The sequence below is a fragment of the Chelonoidis abingdonii genome, chromosome 3 (assembly GCF_003597395.2).
Source record: "Chelonoidis abingdonii isolate Lonesome George chromosome 3, CheloAbing_2.0, whole genome shotgun sequence".
Classification (NCBI taxonomy): domain Eukaryota; kingdom Metazoa; phylum Chordata; order Testudines; family Testudinidae; genus Chelonoidis; species Chelonoidis abingdonii.
This window is the reverse complement of record NC_133771.1, coordinates 76,924,654-76,949,508: the sequence shown is the minus strand read 5'-3', so window position 1 is coordinate 76,949,508 and position 24,855 is coordinate 76,924,654. Positions and strand designations below refer to the sequence as shown.

Below are 24,855 nucleotides of genomic sequence, written 5' to 3'. Positions count from 1 at the left end.
GAAGCCATTTTAGATTTGGTATTGATGAGTAATGAGGACCTCAGAGAAGAACTGGTTGTAGGGAACAACCTTGGTTCGAGTGATCATAAGCTAATTCAGTTTAAACTAAATGGAAGGATAATAAAAAATAGATCTGCAACTGGGGTTCTTGATTTCTAAAGGACTAACTTAAAAAAATTAAGGGAATTAGTTAGGGAAGTGGACTGGGCCAAAGAACTCAAGGATCTGAATGGGGAAGATGCCTGGAATTACTTTAAGTCAAAGTTGCAGAAACTATCTGAAGGTTGCATCCCAAGCCAGGGGAAAAAAATTGTAGGGAAGGGTTGCAGACCAATTTGGATGAGCAAGCATCTCAACCAGGTGATTGAGAGAAAGCAGAAGGCCTACAAGGAATCGAAGATGGGATATATCAGCAAGGAAAGCTACCTCTTGGAGGTGAGAAGGTGTAAGGATTAAATGACAACTGCCAAAAGTCAAGCAGAGTTGGACTTTGCAAAGGGAATTTCTATAGTGAAAGGTTCTATAGTCAGATAAAAAGAAAACCAGGAAAGAAGAAGTGGGACCACTAACCACTGAGGATAGGGTAGAATTTAAAGATAATCTGGGCATGGCCTAACTCTTGAACAAATACTTTGCCTCCATTTTTAATCAGGCTAATGAAGATCTTAGTGGTAGTGGCAGGGTGGCTAATGAGAATGACGATATGAAGGTAAAAATGACCACATCTGAGGTGAAAGTCAAACTCAGACAGCTTAATGGATCTAAATTGGGGGTCCAAATAATTTCCATCCATTTAAGAATATTAAAGGAACTGGCACATTAAATTGCAAGCTCAATAGCAAGGATTTTTAATGAATCTGTAAACTTGGAGGTTGTACTCTAGAACTGGAGAATTGCTAATATAGTTCCTATTTTTAAGGAAGGAGAAAAAACAGATCCAGGAAACTACAGGCATATTAGTTTGACGTCAACTATATGCAAGGTCTTGGAATAAATGTTGAAAGAGAAAGTAGTTAAGGACATAGAGGTGACCAATAATTAAGATAAAATACAACATGGTTTTACAACAGGTAGATCATGCCAGACCAGCTTGATCTCCTTCTTTGAGAAGTCAACTGAATTTTTCATGTTTTTTTAGAGAAAGGAAACTCAGCAGGTCTAATCTACCTGGATTTCAGTAAGGCATTTGATACGGTTCCACATGGGAAATTATTAGTTAAATTGAAGAAGATGGGGATTACTATGAGAATTGAAAGGCAGATTAGGAACTGGTTAAACGGGAGACTACAACGGATCATACTGAGAGATGAACTGTCAGGCTGGAGGGAGGAAACTAGTGGAGTTCCTCAGGAACTGATCTTGGGATGAATCTTATTTAACGTTTTTATTACCAACATTGGCACAAAAAGTTGGGAGTATATTAATAAAATTTGTGATGACACAAAGTTTGGTCATATTGCCAATACAGAGGAAGACCGAAATATCATACAAGATGATCTGGATGATCTTGTAAACTGGAGTAATAGGAATGGTATGAAATTTAATATTGCAAAATGCAAGGTCATGTATTTAGGGCCTAACAACAGAATTTTTTGCTATAAGCTGGGAACATACAAGTTGGAAGTGACGAAGAGAAAGGCTTGGGTGTATTTGTTGATAACAGGATGACTATGAGCCACCAATGTGATGCGGCTATGAAAAAGGCTAATGCAGTCCTAGGATGCATCAGGAGAGGTATTTTCAGTAGAGACTGGGAAATGTTGGTACCATTATACAAGACACTGGTGAGACCTCATCTGGAATACTTTGTGCAATTCTGGTCTCTCATGTTTAAGAAAGATGTTACCGGTGCTGAGAAGGGCTACTAGGATGATCCAAGGAATGGAAAACCTACTTTATGAAAGGAGATTCAAAGAGCTTGGCTTCTTTAGCCTAACCTGCAGTTATCCCTACTAATCCATCCCTCCTGGGAGCACTGGGAGCTTTCCAAAGCCATCAAACAGCAAAATGGACAAAACCAGAATATCCCCAGCTGTGGAGAACAATCCTGACCTGGTAGAGGGGAGGTGGAAAATGTGACCAAAGAGGCTTGCTCTCTATAAATACATCAGAGGGATAAATACCAGGGAGGAAGAGGAATTATTTAAGTTAAGCACCAATGTCAACACAAGAACAAATAGATATAAATGGGCCATCAACAAATTTAGGCTTGAAATTCAGATGAAGGTTTCTAACTATCAGAGGAGTGAAATTCTGGAACAGCCTTCCAAGGGGAGCAGTGGGAGCGCAAAACCTAACTGATTTCAAGACTGTGCTAGGTAAGTTTATGGAGGGGATGGTATGATGGGATAGCCTACAGTGGCATATAGCTGATCTGCAACTGCTAACAGCAAATATCTCAAATGGCTGGTGATGGGACAGTAGTTAGGGAGGGGTCCTGACTTATTAGAGAAAATTCTTTCCCACGTGTTTGGCTGGTGGGTCTTTCCCACATACTCAGGGTCTAATTGATCACCATATTTGGGGTTGGGAAGGAATTTCCCCCCGAGTCAGATTGGCAGAGACCCCTGGGCAGTTTTTGGCTTCCTTTACAGCATGGGGCATGGGTCACTTGGTGGTTTAAATTAGTGTTAATGGTGGATTCTCTAGAACTCGAAGGTTTTAAATTATGATTTGAAGACTTCAGTAACTCAGCCAGAGGTTATGGGTCTATTACAAAACTGGATGGGTGAGGTTCTGTGGCCTGCAATGTGCAGAAGGTCAGACTAGATGATTGTGATGGTCCCTGCTGGCCTTAAAAGTCTGTGAGTCTATAATATATTAACTTCTCTGTAAAACAGAACAAAACTGAAGAGGTGGCTCTGCAAAACTGTGAATTACATATTAAATTCTGAATTTCAATCCACAAATCTCTGTTTAGAAGATCTTTCTCTGCTGGTTCAATCCTGAGGTTTGAGATCCCAGATATTTCTCTTTGCTGTGACTTGATGCCACTGTAGGCCAAATTATTTATTTTCCATTTTCTTGGACAGCATTGTGAGTAAAACCGAAGTTCTCTGGGTTTTGGCCTTTTTTAAAATTATAATCTCTATTCAATTAGTAATATTTAATTATATATTGCACACTCTGCTCTAATTTTCTGGTCATGTTTTTTCACCTATGCGTTCATGCAACAATGCACCAGATAAGTACCTAGTTAGAAATAAAACACACAAAATGGAGTCAAGAAGTGTGTGATGGAAAGAAGGAAATCCTATTTTATCACTAAATAATCAATTTTGCTTTGATTTATTGGTGTAGTTTCCAACATTGAAATTGCCCTTCCTGCAATAAACATTTCTGTCTACTAATTCACTTTGGAGGTAGTCCTGCAGTTTAAAGCCAAAACTGCTTTAGGAGGCCTGAAAAAACATTTCCCCCATAATTCCACTGCAAGCCGTAATAAGACAATTATTGATCTGCCACTACATGAGACCTTTGAGTTTGAGATTTGTGGAGGAGGGGCAGTGAGAAATGCACATTATTAATAGTGAGAAAAAATTGACCTGCATGTAAGATCTCTGTTTAGCAGGGGTACTTTGTTACTGTCTAGATAGTTTGCCTGCAGCTGTCAATAGCTTATAAATCCAAAGTCAACTGCCTTTCAGGCAGCCTTTGAAAAAAGATAAAGTGCAGTTGATTTATTAGAAAGGTTTTCTCATTTCTGTTCAACTGAGCTTATATATTGGAATACATTAGAGACTTCAAAAATATTGTATATATTAACGAAAAGAGAAAACTACCCTCTGTGAGGAAGATGAACCTCTTACTCCCGCTTTGCCTTGTCCAATCTGGCAATGGAGAAAATCCTTCCCAGTCACCGAGAAAGGAGAGGCTAGTGCAGTGCCACCAGCAGATCCTGACCAAACCTGGTCTTTCACCAGGCCATTTCCAAGGCTGTGAGGGTGGGTGCTGCTCCAGTTGGTCTGGATATGACAGAGGGCTTTTCCTATATGGCTTACCCTCCTACTCTCTCTGCCCTTCTAGTCAGGTCACCTGGGGAGATGCGTCCTCTAGTACTTAAAGAGGTATCCCCTTTCCCCTGGCAATCCAGACAACTGCCTCCCTGCTTAAGATGTGAAACGGTCATTCTTCAGGCAATCTCATGGAAATCATTGGAGTACTTGAGGAATAAGGTACTTCTCAACATAAGAAAGGGTATCAGTGTTTTGCCCCCAGTCCTCCTGTGCTTCAGTTTCTCCATATGTAAAATGGGGTTGATGATACCTACTTAGCTACTTCACAGGGATGTTGTGAGCTACTTCACGGGGATATTGCTTCATTAATGTTTGTAAATCATTTTGATATCCTTAGGTGGATGGTGCAAGAGAAATGTAAAATATTGATGGAGCTTCTCTTCTGTGCTAATGGGTGCCCTAAAAATAAATAAGGTAGATTAACATCCTTCCATTCATGGAAGGAAAATAACATTAAAAACTAAATGGTAATTACTTAGTCCAGTCTGAATACTCTATCACTATATTTCTTTGTATCTCTGTGTGCCAAGCAGAGGTTAACCAGATTGATGATACTCATTCTTAGCTGCATCTCTGACTTTGAAAAGAATGAAATGACTCACTGTAGCAATCGCTCCTGTTTTAAAATCCAGGTGGGAATAAGATAGCAGACCTTGCATAAATGTAATTTTTCTGTACACTGTACTGTGTAATAGTTTTATAACTGTATGACAGAGAATTTACAGGTAGGAAGGAAGTGAGATCACTGATTAAAGAGAGAAGCGGCTCCCTCTAGGCTGTTAGGAAATAATAACTTCATATGCCACTTTCTGCTAACCCAAGATGATGGCTCACAGGAGCATTCTTTATTGCTGATTAAGTAGCGTTATGAAAATAGTGACTTGGTTATATTAAGGAAATGCCTCTCTATTTAAAGCTTAGAATGTCAAATAGTTTTAGCAAATCCCCTTCAACTTACCTCATTGCATTTCTGGAATCACATTTCTGGTTTCCCAATTACTTTTATTTGAGGTTATTATAAAACTGGCAATCTTTCATTTGCAGAGTGGGGTGTAGCCAAAAGCTGTGCTTTAATTATGGCCATTCATGCTGCTGTGGTTGAGGGTCTGTCAGCATTTCCATTATAAACCTTTATTTTCAAGGGTTTGTATCAGCTATGAAAATTTGCTCTAGGCTAAACCTTGTATACAAGGTCCTGTAAGAGTGCTCATTTTCTTTTTTTCTTAAATAGGAGTGGGAAAGCAGATACCCCTTCTTTGCATTACTGCCTCTTTAATCTTTTTTTTCTTTTTTTTTAAATTGAAGCTTTGCAGGCTTTTCCATATTGTGCTGTCCACTAGAAAAGTAATAGGAACAGTAGAGTTTTCTATCTGTGGAAGATAGTATTAAAGTGGCAGGCTCTTCCACATAATTCAATATTTCTTCTGTCTTTTTTTTGCATTTAAGAATATTAAATATGAGTAGTGTGTGTGGAGAGGGAATGGCTGTTTTTGTTAATAATTAATATTTGATCAGTGATGATTAGGATGCAGCAGGCAGAAAACTTGTTAGTTCAGCACCTAGCACAAAGGGGTCTTGGTCCATGAGTGTTTCTCACAGAACAAGAACTTGGTATTGATTGTGGGATGTGGGGTGGGACTGTGAGGCTGTAATTAATATAGGTTTTAAAAAAAGTAGAGTATGATAAATTAAAAATGTACTGATGAAGCCTTCTTATATGTATTTGGGATATTCCATACCTAACGCAAATATTAGAGAGACAAGGTGGGTGAGATAATATCTTCTATTGGACCAGCTTCTGTTGGTGAAAGAGACATGCTTTTGAGATGCACAGAGCTCTTCTTCAGGTCACAAACATTAACCTTTTCTCTTTTTTTTCCAACCTGTTTAGACCCTGCAAAAATATCCTTTTTCCCAAAAAAAAAAAAAAAAAAAGTAAATCCCATGCAGCATGCATATTTATATTCATAATGGTGCCCACCAACTCAACACATCCAAGTGCCCTGCATCATTTAAAAACAAAACAAAAAAAAACCTCAAGGAAATAGTCTTTAAAACAGGATCTGACAACTTCATTCCCTGCTGTTAAAATAAACAACAGAGTGAGTTAGAGGCCTAAAACTTACTGAACTTGTGCTCTGGTGTCCACGCACAAGGAACACATTCTGGTGACAGAAACCCTCCACTGACATATGTAGTAGAAGAATTTGAAATATTTTAAAATTTCTTATTTGATAAAATTATGTCTCCTTGGTTAAAATGCATCACTTTAGGGTGAGCATTGTATTCTCATTTATCTCATCTTTGTGTTTTACTTTGTGCCTCATGTAACAACTGAGATGTGTGTTTATGATACAACAGTGCTTGTCCTATTGTAATAAAATGCTGAATTCTAATACTCTTTGCTTAGAATAAGAGACTGTTGCTACTGATTCCTAAGGTAGGCTTGAGAATAATCACCAACCAAATAAAATAATATGTAATCCACATGATTCTTTATAATTTTACATGATTTGAAAACGTGTATGCCAATTTATAGTGCTCTGGTAGGGTGGCAGGAATCAGAAATGGTACAGAAAATCTCAGGTCTTGGCTACACTTGAGAGTTACGGAGCTGTTGGTGGCTTTATAGCGCTGTAACTCACTCCCTGTCCACACTGGCAAAGCACATGCAGCTCTGTATCGCCATGGCTACAGTGCTGCTTGTACTCCACCTCCCCGAGAGGAATAAAGAGTATTGCGCTGCTGCTGCTGCGTGGGGGCGCCAGTGTAAACAGAGAATAATCTTTGTACGCAGTGACTGACCTTAAGAAGTTTCCCACAATCCTTTTAAGTGAAGGTCCCGCTCTTTGTTTTGTTGTGAACTCCAGGCTCCAGGAGCTGCTTATCAAAAAAACAAACACAGCTCCTGTTTGCTGTGAATGGGCAGAGGCAAGAGGCTCCCTTTGGAACGCCCACAGCTAGTGTTTGCTTGAGGAGAGGGGAGGAAGGGGGCTTGAGGAGAGAAGCAGCAAGGCAGGCGGGGGGGAGGGTCCATTTCGGCAGTGGCTAATTATCTGGTCTGTGAGGATAAAAACAAACAGCTGCTGTTTGCTTTCAGTGAGTGAGAGAAAGAGGGGTGGGGGAGGGGGTCGGAGTCGGAACTTGCAAGACAGGGTGCTGACACAGTGTTGGCTGCAAAAATCCACTCTGTCCCCCCCCCCGCTCCCTGTCACACTCCACCCCCCCCTTTTGAAAAGCACGTTGCAGTTACTTGAACGCTGGGATAGCTGCCCATAATGCACCGCTCCCAATGCCGCTGCAGATGCTGCAAATGTGGCCACGACAGTGCACTGTCAGTGTGGACAGACTGCCGCACTTTCTCTACTCAACTGTACAAAGACAGGTTTAACTCCCAGCGCTGTACAGCTGCAAGTGTAGCCATACCCTCAGTGCACAAATTTCATAGGCTAGTCTAGTATGGCACTATAAGCTCTTGCACATACATGTACAGTTGTCCCTTTCCCGCAACTATTGGGTGTCACTGGTAGATGCCTTGTCAATATCCTAGATACCATATAACCTGTGTAAACTTGAATCACAATTTCCACTAACATCTCACAAGACAGGTTTTCGTTTGCATGGCTTTGGACTGGAGGGCAGCCAGTATTCCCATTGTCAACACCACTTCCCAGGCTAGTGCCACCTGTTTTTCAGGCAGCACAGGGCCCTTATAGGATGGAGGATTGAGACTTGCACCACCACAGCTATCCCCTGCTCAGCAGACCTTTCTGTTCTGGGACCGGTGACCTGGTTTATACCACAAAAAGCTAGCTTAAACTGGGATGAATCTTGGCCTGTATATTATTAAGGAGATAGGCTAAAAACAGAATGTCATCATGGCAACTTGACAATGCACAAGATTAGAAATTTTGTCTCCCATTTTACCTCGCACCATATACTTATCCCGTTTTCACCATCCTCCTTTGTTCTGTCCATTCTCTTTTTGTCTCTGTCCTTGTGCGTGTGTGTGCTTTCCCACACCCTCCTTCTCTCCTCTGCTTCTCTTCCTAATAGCTCTGATACGCCTCACCTTTCCCACACTCATTAGAAGGCTGCATTATGCTGAGAGTGCCTGCTGCCACACAAAGCAATACTAAAATATGGAACCAGAGAAATGCAGGGTGGAGGAACTGCTGCCTGAGTCTGCAGCCCTGTACAGATGAAATGCTTATGCAGCCACCTTCATTGTGTGCCACAGCAGGAGCAGGAAGGGGAGGTGGGTGGCTTTCAAGGAGTCACCTGCTGTTTTGCTAGCCATGAGTCATCACTTTTGCTCCCTTTGAGTTTGTGTATGGGTTGATCTGTGTCCTGTGGCTTAACCTACCCACACTGAATTCTCTGCCTGGGTCCCCCTTTGCCAGTAGGGAAAACTCTGAGGTAGAGGATAACAAAACAAGCTGGTGTGATCCAACATAATATGGAAAAATGGTGGAGAGATTTACACTGTAAAGCACTATTTTCTGGTTTTGGGATATCAGTATTTTTTGGAGGCTTAAGCCAAATTCTGACTGGCTTTTTTTTTTTGTAAAGGTGCATGGGGAGGGGGGAAATGATGCATACAGATCAAGTAATTGTGTGCACACATTTCTGCATGCATGCAAAAAAGCAGGTCTCGGGTATGAGCCTTTGTTACTTCCTTCAGAATGTAAGCCCTAAGAGTTATTTGAACTGTGATTTTTGTTTTTTAATTAAACAGCCATCAAAACATTATTCAAAACAGGAGACACTGTAGCAGTGAAGGAGACTCTTAATGAAGGATGTATACAAAATATCTGTTTTTCTATATCTAATTTAAGCAACTATGGATGGTTGGTTCGCTGTGATCAATGGTTCATTGTGGGCTTTGCTGAGACCACCCAGATCTCTTTAAAACTTTAGGTAAAATTGATCAGTATTAATACAGAAGTTACTGGTCAGTGTGCTAATTCACAGTGATGCACAGTTCTGTACGCCCTGAGCCAAAGGAAACAGTGCTCAAGTTATGTAACGTATTAAGGACTGATAAGGCTTTAGTTGCGTGCTTTTCTGTCTTAATCTCTTTACTGCTGTATGAGTACCAGTCAGGTACAGATGTCTGTCTCTTTAATTAAAGTTGCCTTACTAGTTGGACTGTAGCTAAAATTACAAATATGTGCAATCAGTTATATTGTAGTGTACCAGAGCCCTTGAGGTTGAATGAGAAATTCACAGTGGGAATGGGTAATCCAACATATTTTTGCTATGGAAATATATCCTCATTTGTGATGTTTTTGTGTTGTGCTTTGCTATCCAAATGCCCCGTCGGAAGCATTCTGAGTCAATGGGGGAACGTCTCTCCCCACTCCTTGTAATCCATATAAGTCAGCAGATAGGTTCTTGAGGAGAATAGAAGAGAATTCCCCCTCATCCCCCTTGGGTTTTTTGTGGTGGTAGTCTTGGTAAAATATATTTTTCTAATGCTGAACTTTTGAAAATTGTACTGAGAAAAGACCCTCGACCATTTTAGAATGGGATTGGGCTTCACCCTAGCACACTGTCTCTCAGGAATACCATTAGAACTTTTGATTGTGGTGTTCTAATAACCAGGGAGAAAGAGCTAACCTTGTGATTAAAGTCAGGATTAGAATGCAGGAGACGTGGGGTCAGCGTCCAGCTCTGCCAAACTTCCTGAGTGACCTTGAAAAAATAATTTTAATATCTCTCTGTGTCTCCGTTACTTATGTGAAAAATGGAAATAGCAATCCTTCCTTTGTCTGTCATGCTTTTTAGAGTATAAACTCTTCGGGGCAAGGGCTGCCCTTTACTGTATGTTTGTACAGTGCACGTAGCACAACGGGGCCATGATATCAGATGTCCTACTGCAATACATAACAATAACCAACTGGTGTATGACTGCTGGTGTGTAGTTTGTAGGCACAAATGATGATGAAGCAACACAGCAGAACTGAGGGTATAAAAGGTTATGTTCTCATTCTTTTATTAACTTTGCCAGTGGCTTAAAAAACCCCAAAACCTAGTGTTTCTGCAGTTAACTGATTGTATTCATTCAAATCTAAGTTATTTTTTATTAACTTACAAGAAAGAAAGTTCAGTGACTAAATGCCTCAGAGCACTGGAATTGAACAAGTTGATATTTTAGAAATCAGAGGATGTCTAAAAGGTGTGTTGTTTCTAAATACTTTCTAATAAATGTTTAGCAGATTGCTCTGGAAACACTCCGTGTAGGTAAGTTAGCCATATCTACTTTCAGTGTCAGTATGCTACTTCAAGGCGTGGCTCTGGTTATTAAAAATGAATTTCATTTCTCACTCTTTTTGCTTTGCCTGGGCTTGAAGTTGTTTTAGGTGTTGTGTGTGAGTTATTTTGAGTGAAACATTTCGACTCCAAAATAAAATTGCATACTTAGGTCTGCCCTCTTGTGTTGCACTCCTCAAAGATAAGTTTGGCGCAAGTTGAAGTTTTGATTGAATGTCTTTACCTCTCAGAGTAATTATACAAATGAATGAAATAAGTTACGGAATATAATATCGGTTAAGAGATTCATATCGTGCATTGCAGCTATATACCCACTGTTTGGCATATGGAAAATCCTTGTTTTTAACTCTTGTTTTATCTAGCTTTGCTTTAGGATCTCATAAGTATTTATTTCCAATACTTAGCATCCATCTTCTGAATGAGTAGATGAAGATCATGAGAGAGCTACTGCTTAAAATCAAGTTCATATTAGCTAGTTTTTAGTGCAGTAATGGAAGAGCATCTTCCCTGGAATTATTTTTAAAATAAACTGAAAAGACTGCTGGAGTCAGAGAATCTGTTAGTTGCTTTTCCCAGTTGTTGATTGTTGATAGCCAAGTAATGCCAATGATGGTAAATATTTGAAGTGAAGGAAAATCAGATGTGCTATCTAACATTAATTATAGAATCATGGATTATTAGGGTTGGAAGGGACTCAGGAGGTCATCTAGTCCAACCTGCTGCTCAAAGCAGGATCAATCCCCAAATTTCTAAATGGCCCCCTCAAGGATTGAACTCAACTCTGGGTTTAGCAGGCCAATGCTCAAACCACTGAGCTTCCCCCGCACCCCCGCAGATAAAAACATGCTTTTCTTTACTAAGTGCTACAAATCAAAAAGCGTTCCATCTGATCCATTCACTTGAGTAAAAACTAATTCACAGAAGCTTGTGTGTAGCCTACATGTCAGCAATACAAGACTTACTGTTGTGAAAGAATAAAATCCACCAAATACATTTGCTAAAAAAACCCTCAAAATGTGCAAAATCATTTTCAGGTGCCCTGAGCATCTGTTGCTTAGGTCCCAATAGTTGTTTAGAAAAATATGTACTCCCTGAAGAACATCAGTGCAGATTTATTTTCTGGTTGAAGCATTTCACTTTAGAACCTGTATTTTCCCCAAATGAAATTTTCTTTCTCTACTTCCTCTTTCATTCTTTGCAGGTGGCATGGAAAAAAGCTTTTTTTTTTTTTTCTTTTTTTTTTAAGATTCTTTTTTGTTGGGGTTGTTAAAGAACTATTTTTGCTAATAAAAATATTAAATGCAAGTAGCATTTAAATCTCTTAATTTTGATTGTTTCTTCTTTACCTTACGAGATATATATTTCTTCTCTCTTTTGGATGTCTTTTGTCAGATTTAAGGCTTATTTAAAATAAAAAGAAAGCTGAAGCAATTTTCTTTATTCCATTTCAGTCTCCTAAGGCCTATTTCCCCCTGGTGAGCTCATAGCAACAGGAGGGTTTAAGGGAATTCAGCTTTCTGCAAATTAATGTCTCACATCATGAAAATTCAGGACTTTTTTATATCTTGAAAAGGAATACAGTGAGTGCGAGTATTATTTCTTGCCAGCGGGTGGAAGATGAATGATTTTGTCACAGTTTTACTTCTTGATGAGCAGTGTCCTGAGGGTCAGGCTTAAGTCTGTGTCACTATGCTGCTCATTACTCTTAAGCTAAATAAGGGCTGATTGGATCTAAATTGCCTAGCACATGGGCCACAGATGAGCTCAGTGAGTAGGTGATGACCTGCTATTCAGGCTAGGAGTAACCCTGGTGTGCAAATGCTGCATTAGAACACCGTGGGAGAATGAGAGGCTACCGACCGCTGCCAGCAAAAGAAATCGAAATGTAAAAACTCTTTGATGCTGCAATGTTAGAATTTGAAATGTAGGAAGTGACAGGTTGATGGTGCTTATCAGCTTTGGCTGGATTAGAGAACAGTGTCATCTTGCTTATATAATGACAGAAGAATGAAGCTAGCTCCTAACTACTCTGCAGTGCAGAGCCACTGCTGCCAGAATCAATGCTGTCTCCTACTGGTAGTTTTGATAGAGGGTTAGAAGAAGAATTGAAAAGCCATGAAGATATTCCCAACTTTTTAACACCCCAAAATAGGAAGAGGGTATGTATACTGATGTGGATTTGTGTATTCATGTTTATGCCCTACATGTGTATGTAACAAAGATTTGATAGATAAAATAGTGAACTCTTATTTTTGGACAGCAACTCTCAAGTTCTGTACCTTGAGAATACACACATCTACAGTACTGAGCTTTACCCCTCACTTGCTATAAAATATTTCCCTTGTATTCTTTTTTGCATACTCCCACCCCCTCCAAAAAAAATCTCTTTGGAAGGATGTCATCTCTGGAGAGAGATACTAATTTGTATCTGCATGTTTAAAGAAAATATGACCTTTTAAAGAGCAGAAAAATCTGCACAAATACAAAAGAGCAAATGAACTTGCTTGTCTGTAATGGAGGAAAAGTGACTAGCAGGCAAACAACCCACAAAGAGAGCTGAATGAAACAAGGGTTTTAACCTCACACAATTGCGAATGATTGTCAATGGTTCAATAAGGATTTCTTTTTCTTGCATTGGTTTTTTGGAGATTAGTAGAGGCTGCAAACTTGTCCTCCCACTTCCTTCATTTTCTGCCAATCTGTACCAGCATCAGTTACCTAAAACCCTGTACTACTGACACTGACCTCCCTCACCTCTAACTCCTATGACAAAAGCTGCCTTACTCAGAAAAGTAATTTGGTTGGATCATGAAACCTGTGAACTAGGTGATATGAAGCAGAAATCTGAATGAAATCTCTCTCTTCATTGCAACCTGTGGATATACCTTCTGGCTTTCCTCCCTTGGGATGCTGCTGCTTGCACTGAAATATCCTCTGAAGAGTTCTGAGACATTAAGCAGCTTGCAGCATTGGTCTATTAATTTCTGTTCACCTTAAAAAAAAAATACTAATCAGAAAAACAAAAAATAGTGCCAGAAGCCTAGCATGCATGAGCAAACATAGAACAAACCAGTGTGAGTCCATGTGTTTGAGAAGGAAAATTGTGATAAGGAACCATTTAACTTGAAGCTTCTGAGCGATGTGAAAACTAGGGCTATCAAGCGATTAAAAAAATTAATCGCAATTAATCGTGCTGTTAAACAACAATAGAATACCATTTATTTTAAATATTTGTGGATGTTTACTACATTTTCAAATATAGTAATTTAAATTATAACACAAAATATAACGTGTACAGGGCTCACTATTTATTTTTGATTACAAATATTTTCACTGTAAAGAACAAAAACAATTTCAATTCACCTCATACAAGTACTGTAGTGCAATCTCCTTATCATGAAAGTTGAACTTACACATGTAGAATTATGTTAAAAAAAACTGCATTCAGAAATAAAACTGTGTAAAACTTTAGAGCCTACAAGTCCACTCAGTCCTACTTCTTGGTTACAATTTGCAGGAGATAATGCTGCCTGCTTCTTGTTTACAATGTCACCTGAAAGTGAGAACAGGCGTTCACATGACACTATTGTAGCTGGCGTTGCAAGATATTTACGTGCCAGATGCGCTAAAGATTCATATGTCCCTTTATGCTTCAACCACCATTCCAGAGGACTTGCATCCATGCTGATGGATTCTGCTTGATAACGATCCAAAGCAGTGCAGACTGATGCATGTTCATTTTTATCATCTGAGTCATATGCCACCAGCAGAAGATTGATTTTGTTTTTTGGTGGTTCGGGTTCTGTAGTTTCTGCATCCGAGTGTTAATCTTTTAAGACTTTTTTAAAAGCATGGTCACACCTTATCCCTCTCAGATTTTGGACAGCATTCCAGATTCTTAAACCTTGGGTTGAGTGCTGTAGCTATTTTTAGAAATCTTGCATTGGTACCTTCTTTGTATTTTGTCAAATCTTCTGTGAAAGTGTTCTTAAAACGAACATGTGCTGGGTCATCATCTGAAATTGCATAACATGAAATATATGCAGAGCAGGGGTAAAACAGAGCAAGAGACATGCAGTTCTCCCCCCTACCCCCAAGGAGTACAGTCACAAATTTAATTGACACATTATTTTTTTAATGAGCATCTTCAGTATGGAAGCATGTCCTCTGGAATGGTGGTCAAAGCATGAAGGGTCATACCAATGTTCAGCATATCTGGTATGTAAATACCTTTCATCGCCGGCTACAAAAGTGCTGTGCGAACACCTGTTCTTACTTTCAGGTGACATTGTAAATAAGAAGCAGGCAGCAGTATCTCCCATCAATGTAAACAAACTTGTTTGTCTTACGTATCATAAGCATTCCCAAATCTGGACCTTAGCGTCCAGAAATCTGGGTGCCTGCATGAACCCCTTTAAGCTTAATTACCAGCTTAGATTTGATCTCGCTGCCACCAGCCAAAAATTCCAGGGTTGGATGGGTATAAACTGTTCAGGAGGACAGGCAGGGAGAAAAGTGGAGGAGTTGCACTGTATGTAAGAGACCAGTATGATTGCTCAGAAGCTCCAGTATGAAACTGAGAAAAGCCTGTTGAGAGTCTTTGGGTTAAGTTTAGAGTGAGAGCAACAAGGTGATGTTGTGGTGGATCTGCTATAGACCACCAGACCAGGGGGATGAGGTAGACGAGGCTTTCTTCAGGACAACTAACAGAAGTTTCCAGATCACAGGCCCTGGTTCTCATGGGGACTTCAATCACCTGACTGCTGGGTGAGCAATACACGGTGCACAGACAATCCAGGAAGTTTTTGGAAAGTGTAGGGGACAATTCCTGGTGCAAGTGCTGGAGGAACCAACTATGGGCAGAGATCTTCTAGACCTGCTGCTCACAAACAAAGAAGAGTTAGTAGGGAAGCAAAAGTGGATGGGAACCTGGGAGGCAGTGACCATGAGATGTCGAGTTCAGGATCCTGACACAAAGAAAGGAGAGCAGCAGAATATTGACCCTGGACTTCAGAAAAGTAGACTGACTCCCTCAGGGAACTGATGGCCAGGATCCCCGGGAGAATAACATGAGGGAAAGGAGTCCAGAGAGCTGGCTGTATTTTAAGAGATCTATTGAGGTTGCGGAAAAAAAAACATCCCGTTGTGTAGAAGAATAGTAAATATGGCAGGAGACCACCTGGCTTAACAGTGAAATCCTTGCTGATCTTAAACTCAAAAAAAAGCTTACAAGAAGTGGAAGATTGGACAAATGACCAGGGAGGAGTATAAAATATTGCTCAGGCATGCAGGAGTGAAATCAGGAAGGCCAAATCACACTTGGAGTTGCAGCTAGCAAAGATGTTAAGAGTAAGTAGAAGGGTTTCTTCAGGTATGTTAGCAACAAGAAGAGTCAAGAAAGTGTGGGCCCTTACTGAATGAGGGAGGCAACCTAGTGACAGGATGTGGAAAAAGCTAATGTACTCATGCTTTTTTTGCCTCTGTCTTCACAAACAAGGTCAGTTCCCAGACTGCTGCACTGGGCAGCACAGTATGGGGAGGAGAATGACCAGCCCTCTGTGGAGAAAGAAGTGGTTCGGGACTATTTAGGAAACTGGATGAGCACAAGTCCATGGGGCGGATGCACTGCATCCGAGGGTGCTAAAGGAGTTGGTGGATGTGATTGCAGAACCACTGGCCATTATCTCGAAAAATCATGGCAATTGGGGAGATCCTGGATGACTGGAAAAAGGCTAATGTAGTTCAAATCTTAAAAAAGGAAGGAGGAAGATCTGGAACTACAGGCCAGTCAGTCTCACCGCAGTCCCTCGAAAAATCATGAAGCAGATCCTCAAGGAATCAATTCTGAAGCACTTAGAGGAAAGGAAGTGATCAGGAAACAGTCAGCATGGATTCACCAAAGGCAAGTCATGCCTGACTAACCTAATTGCCTTCTATGATGAGATAACTGAGTCTGTGGATGAGGGGAAAGCAGTGGATGTGTTTATTCCTTCACTTTAGCAAAGCTTTTGATACAGTCTCCCACAGTATTCTGCCAGCAAGTTAAAGTAGTATGGGCTGGATGATTGACTATAAGGTGGATAGAAAGCTGGCTAGATTGTCGGGCTCAACAGGTTGTGATCAATGGCTCTATGTCTAGTTAGCAGCTGTTTCAAGGGAGAGCCCCAAGGGTCGGTCCTGGGGCTGGTTTTGTCAGTATCTTCACTAATGATCTGGAGGATGCGTGGACTGCACTCTCAGCAAGTTGCAGATGACACTAAACTGGGAGGCGTGGTAGATATACTGGAGGGTAGGATAGGATACAGAGGACCTAGACAAATTAGAGAACTGGGCCAAAAGAAACCTGATGAGGTTCAACAGAACAAGTGCAGAGTCCTGCACTTAGGACAGAGAATCTCATTCATGGTTACAGACTAGGGACTGAATGGCTAGGAAGCAGTTCTGCAGAAAGGAACCTAGAGGTTACAGTGGACGAGAAGCTGGATATGAGTCAACAGTGTGCCCTTGTTGCCAAGAAGGCTAATGGCATTTTGGGCTGTATAAGTAGGGGCATTGCCAGCAGATCAAGGGACGTGATCATTCCCTCTATTCGACATTGGTGAGGCCTCATCTGGAGTACTGTGTCCAGTTTTGGCGCCCACACTACCAGAAGGATGTGGAAAAATTGAAAGAGTCCAGCAAAGGGCAACAAAATGATTTAGGGGGCTGGAGTCCATGATTTATGAAGAAAATCCAGTTTCCTCAGCCTGTTTAGTGTGCAGAAAGAGCAGAATGAGGAGGATGATAGCTGCTTTCAACTACCTCAAAGGGGGTTCCAAAGAGGATGATCTAGACTGTTCTCAGTGATACCAGATGACAAAACAAGGAGTAATGGTCTCAAGTTGCAGTGGGGGAGGTTTAGGTTGGATATAGGAAAAACTTTTTCACTAGGAGGGTGGTGAACACTGGAATGGCTTACCTAGGGAGGTGGTAGAATCCTCTTCTAGAGGTTTTTAAGGTCAGGTTTGACAAAGTCCTGGCTGGGATGATTTAGTTGGGAATTGGTCCTGCTTTGAGTAGGGGGTTGGACTAGATGACCTCCTGAGGTCCCTTCCAACCCTGAATTCTATAATTTTATGACTGTATATTGTAGCTGTAGACACTTCATTCAAAGCGTGTACTGCTAAAACTACAGTTCAATACTTTTAGAATATTACACATTTTCACCTGCTAAAACTAGTCATTCCAAAATAGTTTTTAATCTTAAATAAGACAAAATATAAAGCCATTGCAGAGAAACTAAATAAATTATTTGCATCGGTCTTTATGGCTGAGGATGTGAGGGAGATTTCCAAACCTAAGCCATTCTTTTAGGTGACAAATCTGAGCAATTGTCCCAGATGGAGATGTCATTAGAAGAGGTTTGGGAACAAACTGATAAACTAAACAGTAAAAAGTCACCAGGACCAGCTGGTATTTACCGAAAAGTTCTGAAGGAACTCAAATGTGAAACTGCAGAACTACAAACTGTAGTCTGTAACCTATCATTTAAATCAGCTTCTGTACCAAATGTCTGGAGGATAGCTAAGCCAATTTTTAAAAAGAGCTCCGAAGGTGATCCCGGCAATTACACGCTGGTAAGCCTGACTTCAGGACCGGGAAAACTGATTGAAACTATAGTAAAGAACAAAATTGTCAGATACATGGATGAACATAATTTGTTGGGGAAGAGTCAACATAGTTTTTGTAAAAGGGAAATCATACCTCACCAATTTATAGAATTCTTTGAGGTCAACAAGCATGTGGAAAGGGGGATCCAGAGATATAGTTTTCTTAGATTTTCAGAAAGCCTTTGACAAGGTCCCTCACAAAGGCTCTTAATGAACTAAGCTGTCATGGGATAACAGGGAAGTCCTCTTATGGATTGGTAACTGTGTTAAAAGATGGGAACAAAAGGATAAGAATAAATGGTCAGTTTTCAGAATGGAGAGAGGTAATATGATGTCCCAGGTTCTATATTGTGCCATTCCTATTCAACATATTTATAAATGATCTGGAAGAAGGGGTCAACAGTGAGGTGGCAAAATTTTTCAGATGATACAAAACACTCAAGATAGTCAAGTCCCAGGTAGACTCCGAAGAAGCTACAAAAAGGGTCCTCATAACTGGGTGACTGGCAACAAAATGGCGGATGAAATTCAATGTTGATAAATGCAAGTAATGCACACTGGAAAACATAATCCCAACTAAACATACAAAATGATGGGGTCTAAATTATCTGTTACCACTCAAAAACAAATCTTGGGAGTCACTGTGAATAGTTCTCTGAAAACATCCACTGAAAAAAGCTAACAGAATTTGGGAATCATTAAAGAAGGAATGATAATAAGACAGAAATATCATATTGCCTCCATATAAATCCATGGTATGCCCACATCTGGAATACTGTGTGCAGATGTGGTCGCTCCATCTCAAAAGAGATATACTGAAATTGGAAAAAGTTCAGAAAAGAGCAACAAAATGATTAGAGGTATGGAACGGCTGCCATATGAGGAGAGATTAATAAGACTGGGACTTTTCAGCTTGGAAAAGAGATGACTAAAGGGGATATGATAGAGGTCTTGAAAATCATGACTGGTATGGAGAAATAAATAAGGAAGTGTTATTTACTCCTTCTCATAACACAAAACTAACGGGGCACCAATGAAATTAATAGGCAGCAGATTTAAAACAAACAAAAGGAAGTATTTTTTCACATAATGCACAGTCAACCAGTGGAACTCTTTGTCAGAGGATGTTGTGAGGCCAAGGCTATAAAAGGATAAAAAAAGAATTAGGTAATTCATGGAGCCTATTAGCCAGGATGGACAGGGACAGTGCCCCTAGCTTCAGATGGATCACCTGATGATTACCTGTTCTGTTCATTCACTTTAGGGGCTACCTGGCATTGCCACTGTCGGAAGACAGGATACTGGACTAGAAATGGATCTTTGGTCTATCCCAGTATGGCCGTTTATGTTCCTTAGTAAAAATACTTAACATTAAATGAAGAGCAGTCTTGTCTTCCTTTAGAATTTTAAGAACATGTTTTACTCGGCGCTGTCAATAATCACAGTTAATTCACACGATTTAACTCAAACATTTAATCATGATTAATTGCACTTAACAATAGCAGTTAACCAATTGAAATTTATTAAATATTTTTTAATTGTTCTATAATATTGAATATTGATTTCAATTACAACACAGGATACAAAAGTGCACAGTGCTTCACTTTATATGTATTTTTATTACAAATACAGTACATGCACTGAAAAATGATTAAACATTTTTCAATTTCACCTTGCAATTTCTCTTATCGTGAAAAGTATAACTTACAAATGCATATTTTTTTGTTACATAACCTGCACTCAAAAACAACACAAGTGCTAAAACTTTAGAGCCTGACAAGTCCACTCAGTCTACTCTATATTCTGCAATCACTATGTCATAAATAGATAGCTAAGCGGTAATGTTTTCTTCTCAACTGTAAAGTCTTAAACAAAAAACAAACACCTGACCAGAGGACCAATCAGGAAACCGATTTTTCAAAGCTCAGGGGAGGGAAATGTTTGCGGTCCTTGTCCTTTGTCTGGCTCTCAGCTGTGAGAGGGGATTCTTTTTATCTGTAAGCTTCTAATCTTCAGTTTTCAAAGCTGTAAGTACAAAGTAGAAAAAACAATAGGCTGTATGTTTTTTTTTTGTATTTACATGTGTGTAGTTTGCTGGAATGTTAAATTGTATCCTTTTTGAATAAGCTGTATTTCATCTTTTTCTTTAAGAATAGTCTTGTGTATTGTCACTTAATGCAAGATCACTATTTTTATGTCTTTTTCTTTCTTTAAGAGCTTGTTTGATCTTCTCTCTGGTAGCGCTACAGGAAACGAGGGAGGAAATCTCTTTCTGTGTGTAGATCTACGGAGGGTAAAGCTTGCAGCACAGGATTGGTCGGGAGGGAAGAGAGATAGAATCATTTCTTTCCTGTATTGGTTGTCTCTCTGTGGAAGAGAAAAGAAATGCTTTGGTATTGTGATGTAAAGAGGTTGTATCAGTAACTCTCAGGTTGCCCAGAGAGGATAATTCTGGGATGGGAGAGAGAGAGGAAGGAAGTGGTTATTTCCTGTGTAAGACTCAGGGCTTCTGAGTAGTCTTGGGGTTCCCAGGGAAGGTTTGGGGAGACCAGAGGGAGCCAAAAACCCTAGACTCCCACCACGACATCCCCCTTGTTGCTCACACTTCTAAACTTAATCCAGAGACTCTCAGGTTTTTCTGCAGTTTCATACTGGAGTTCTGAGCAGTCATACTGCTCTCTTACATACAATGCAACTTCCTCACCTTTTCTGCCCTGCCTGTCCTTCCTGAACAGTTTATGTCCATCCATGACAGTACTCCAGTCATGTGAGTTATCCCACCAAGTCTCTGTTATACTAATTACGTCATAGTTCCTTGACTGTACCAGGACTTCCAGTTCTCCCTGCTTGTTTTTCAGGCTTCTTGCTTTTGTGTATAGGCACTTAAGATAACTCACTAATTGTCTCACTTTCTCAGTCTGAGACAGAGTCCTCCTCTCTTGCACTCTCCTGCTTGTGCTTCCGGTATCCCATTTCCCACTTACTCAGTCCCTCTGAGGAGGGAGTCCCAGGCCACCGCCACCTGCCTCCTTCTCTTGGGAGAAGTGGTCATGGAACTCCCATCCCTAGGACAATGCATCGCTTGCCTTCCAGTCAGTGGAGTATCCTTCTGCTCCCTTCCCTCAGATGTATCATCTAGTTCACTCTCCGCATTAGTACCTGTGGAGAGAACATGAAAACGGTTGCTTACCTGTGTCTCCATTGCTAGTACATCGACGCTCCACTTTCTTCTTTTGGAGGTCACATGCTGCCAAATTTCTTCACCGTCCCTCTGTCCCCTCTGCGCAGCTTGCTCTGATTCTTCAGAACCTTGTGCCTGTAGAAGCATATCCTGATGTCTGTCCAGGAAATCTTCATTTTCTCTTATGCAATGCAGGGTCGATACTTGTTTCTCCAGACCTCCAACCTTCTCTTCCAATATAGTGACCAGTTTTCACTTTGTACAGACAAAGTCGCTTCTGTCATGTGGAAGAAAGACAAACATGGCACAACATGCGCAGGTTACAACAGCTGAACGCTCACCCTCCATAATTTCTTCCTTCTAAGAGCTTCCTCAGCTGTTGCAGCAATTCACAGAAGGCCGCAAGATGAAAGTCTCAGTGGGCTCTCCCCAGGTGAACTCCCAAGCAAACTCCCTCTGTTAGCCTCCACTGTTCGCCGCTGTTCTTGTATAAATTCGTATTTTGTATTGATGGGTACTTTGAGATTCTAGCCATTGGGCAGCAAAGGTGCTCCATGTGCAATATGCTACCTGTATCTGGACCTGATATTTACAGAAAAGAAGCCTTGGTGAAATCGGAAATTAATGCATGTATGTGGAGAGAACATATTTGAGACTGGAATTTGATTTATAAAATGTTTTGACTTCTGCTTTATATCTGACAGTAAATTGTGTGTGTGTGTGTGCGCGTGTGTGTGTGTGTGAAGTTATTTACATAGCTTTTTCTTAGGTTCCGTAAAGTGTGAAAAGTGTGTGCTATATATACAACCAAGTAGGTATTATTGGAGAGCACTTTCTGTGTTATATGTATCTTTGTGTGTAGGTCTTAAAATCTTAATGAAAAACTGCTTTTAAAATACCAGGTTAGGGCTTTTCTGAGGAATGCTAATGTAGTCAGGGTGCAAGAATTTTTATGATCATGCTGTGTAATCCTGCTTTGCATAAGTTACGACCAAAGAGAGGTAAAACTGCCATATGTTGCTTGGTCCCTGTCTAACCTAAAGTCTTTTCTATGAGAGAAAAATGTACCAATTTAACTGAATCAGCGTAGCGTGTGTGTGTGGATGTATAGATAGATAGATAGATATAGATATTCTTTTTCAGTTTAAGAGTGTGGAAGAAATGAACTTTACTCCCAGATTGGAAACAACAAAATTAGAAACAGCTTTATTTAGGACATGCAATTGCAAGGGAAGAACACAGCTGACAGAGCATTTTTGCTTTAGTTTTTTTAAAGTACAAGCAAAACTACACAAGCATTTATACATTTTTGTGACATGCATTAATTAAAAACATTTGCATTTTATTTAGGTTATTTGCTATTTATTTTAGTATTTTTTTACTTTTTTAAAAAATGTTATTTTAAGGCTAGGTTACACTATCTATTTTTCTGTTTTTCACTCGCTTCTGACATGAGCCCTGCTTCTACAGGTCTTGCGATATTAGGCTAAGACTTGACAGACAGTTGGTCTGTCTTTGATACTTAAATGGCTGCACTTGAACCCCCATTTTTTTCCTGCTTCCACAAGAGCATCTTATGTCTATTTAGCTTAAGTTGTAACAGATTTATATAAGGCACTCTTAAATAAGAGTGTTCATTCAAGGGGATTGCACAGTTGAATAAATTAGTTTCCAGACTGTAAAAGCAGCAAAGAGTCCTGTGGCACCTTATAGACTAACAGACATATTGGAGCATGAGCTTTTGTGGGTGAATACCCACTTCATCAGATACATGTACCAGACTGGTACAGCTTACTCATGTAGACAAGGTCCAAAGCTCCTACTATCACTAACACCAGTGGAAGTGCAGTGGTGGGAGATTTCAAGGAAAATGCCAGTGTAGATAGAGGCTTGTCTATATGCATAGAAAGGAATCTGTTCTTAGGCGAAATGAATTTCTATCCCATTAAGGGTATGTCTACACTACGGGATTATTCTGATTTTACATAAACTGGTTTTGTAAAACAGATTGTATAAAGTCGAGTGCACGCAGCCACACTAAGCACATTAATTGGCGGTGTGCGTCCATGTACCGAGGCTAGCGTTGATTTCTGGAGTGTTGCACTGTGGGTAGCTATCCTGTAGCTATCCCATAGTTCCCGCAGTCTCCCCCGCCCATTGGAATTCTGGGTTGAGATCCCAATGCATGATGGTGCAAAAACAGTGTCACGGGTGATTCTGGGTAAATGTTGTCAATCAATCCTTCTTCCGTGAAAGCAACGGCAGACAATCATTTCGTGCCCTTTTTCCCTGGGTTGCCCTGGCAGACGCCATAGCATGGAAACCATGGAGCCTGATTTGCCTTTTGTCACTGTCACCGTATGTGTACTGGATGCTGCTGACAGAGGCGGTATTGCAGCGCTACACAGCAGCATTCATTTGCCTTTGCAAGGTAGCAGAGATGGTAACCATCTCTATTACACTGTCTGCCATTGTAAATTGGCAACGAGATGACGGTTTTCAATCATTTTGTACCGTTTGCAATTGGGAATTGGTGATGACGGTTATCAAGCATTTTGTACCATCTACTGCTGTCATGGGTGCTCCTGGCTGGCCTCACTGAGGTTGGACGAGGGGGCACATGGACAAAAATGGGAATGACTCCCCAGGTCATTCCCTTCTTTATGTTTTGTCTAAAAATAGAGTCAGTTTTGCCTAGAATATGGAGCAAGTCTACTGCAGAGCCAGAGAGCACAGCCGCTCCGGGTCAGAGCCCCAGAGATCCTGCAAAAATGATGAGCTGCATGCCATTCTAGGGGGTGCCCCTGCAACAACCCCACCTGTTGCTTCCCTACTCCCACACCCCTCCTGGGCTCCGTTGCGAGTTGTCCCCCCCATTTGTGTGATGAAGTAATAAAGATGCAAGAAAAGAAACACTGACTTTTTAGTGAGATAAAATGAGGGGGAGGCAGCCTCCAGCTGCTATGATAGTCCAGGTAGGACATTAAACGGTGCGGGGAGAGAGCCCAGCAATCCCTGCTATGATAGTCCGGCAGTACAGAATCTTTTCTTTAGACATGAAAAGGGGGTGCTGATGGAGCTCAGCCCCGCATTGCTATAATGAAGACAGTTACCACCGTTCTGTACCACCACCGGGAATGACCGAGAGTCATTCCTATTTTTACCCAGGTGCCCCCGGCCGACCTACCTGAGGCCAGCCAGGAGCACTCGTGGGATGATGACAAGGACGGCTATCAGTCCTTTGTACGAGTACCGCCTGCCACCTGGAAGGGAGGGGAGAGGATGCTGCTGTTTACTGCCGCTGCACCGTGTCTACCAGCAGCATTCAGTAGACATAGGTTCACTGAAAAAAAGTCAAGAAACGATTTTTTCCCTTATCTTTCACGGGGGCGGGAGGGGGTAAATTGGACAAGATATACCCTGAACACACCCGGACAATGTGTTTGACCCTACAGGCATTGGGAGCTCAGCCAAGAAATGCAAATAATTTTCAGAGACTGCGGGGGACTGTGGAATAGTGTCCTCGGTACCTCTCCCTCCCTCCCCTTGAGCCCGTCTTTGATTCTAAGTTTTTCGTTACGCCATGTCACACGTATTGTGCTGTGGACTGTATCAAATAGCCTGGAGATTTTTTTCAAACATGGCTGTTGGCAATTTTGTTTTTGGAAACGGAGCTCTGATAGAACAGATTTGTCTCCCCATATAGTGGTCACATCCAGTATCTCCCTTATGG

The 24,855-nt window shown here is 40.8% G+C and overlaps 1 protein-coding gene across 1 annotated transcript in view; it reads left to right on the top strand.

The window, feature by feature from the left end:
• MMS22L (MMS22 like, DNA repair protein) overlaps nucleotides 1-24,855 on the top strand; it is a 152,922-nt gene that overhangs the window by 64,069 nt on the left and 63,998 nt on the right. The window lies entirely within an intron of this gene.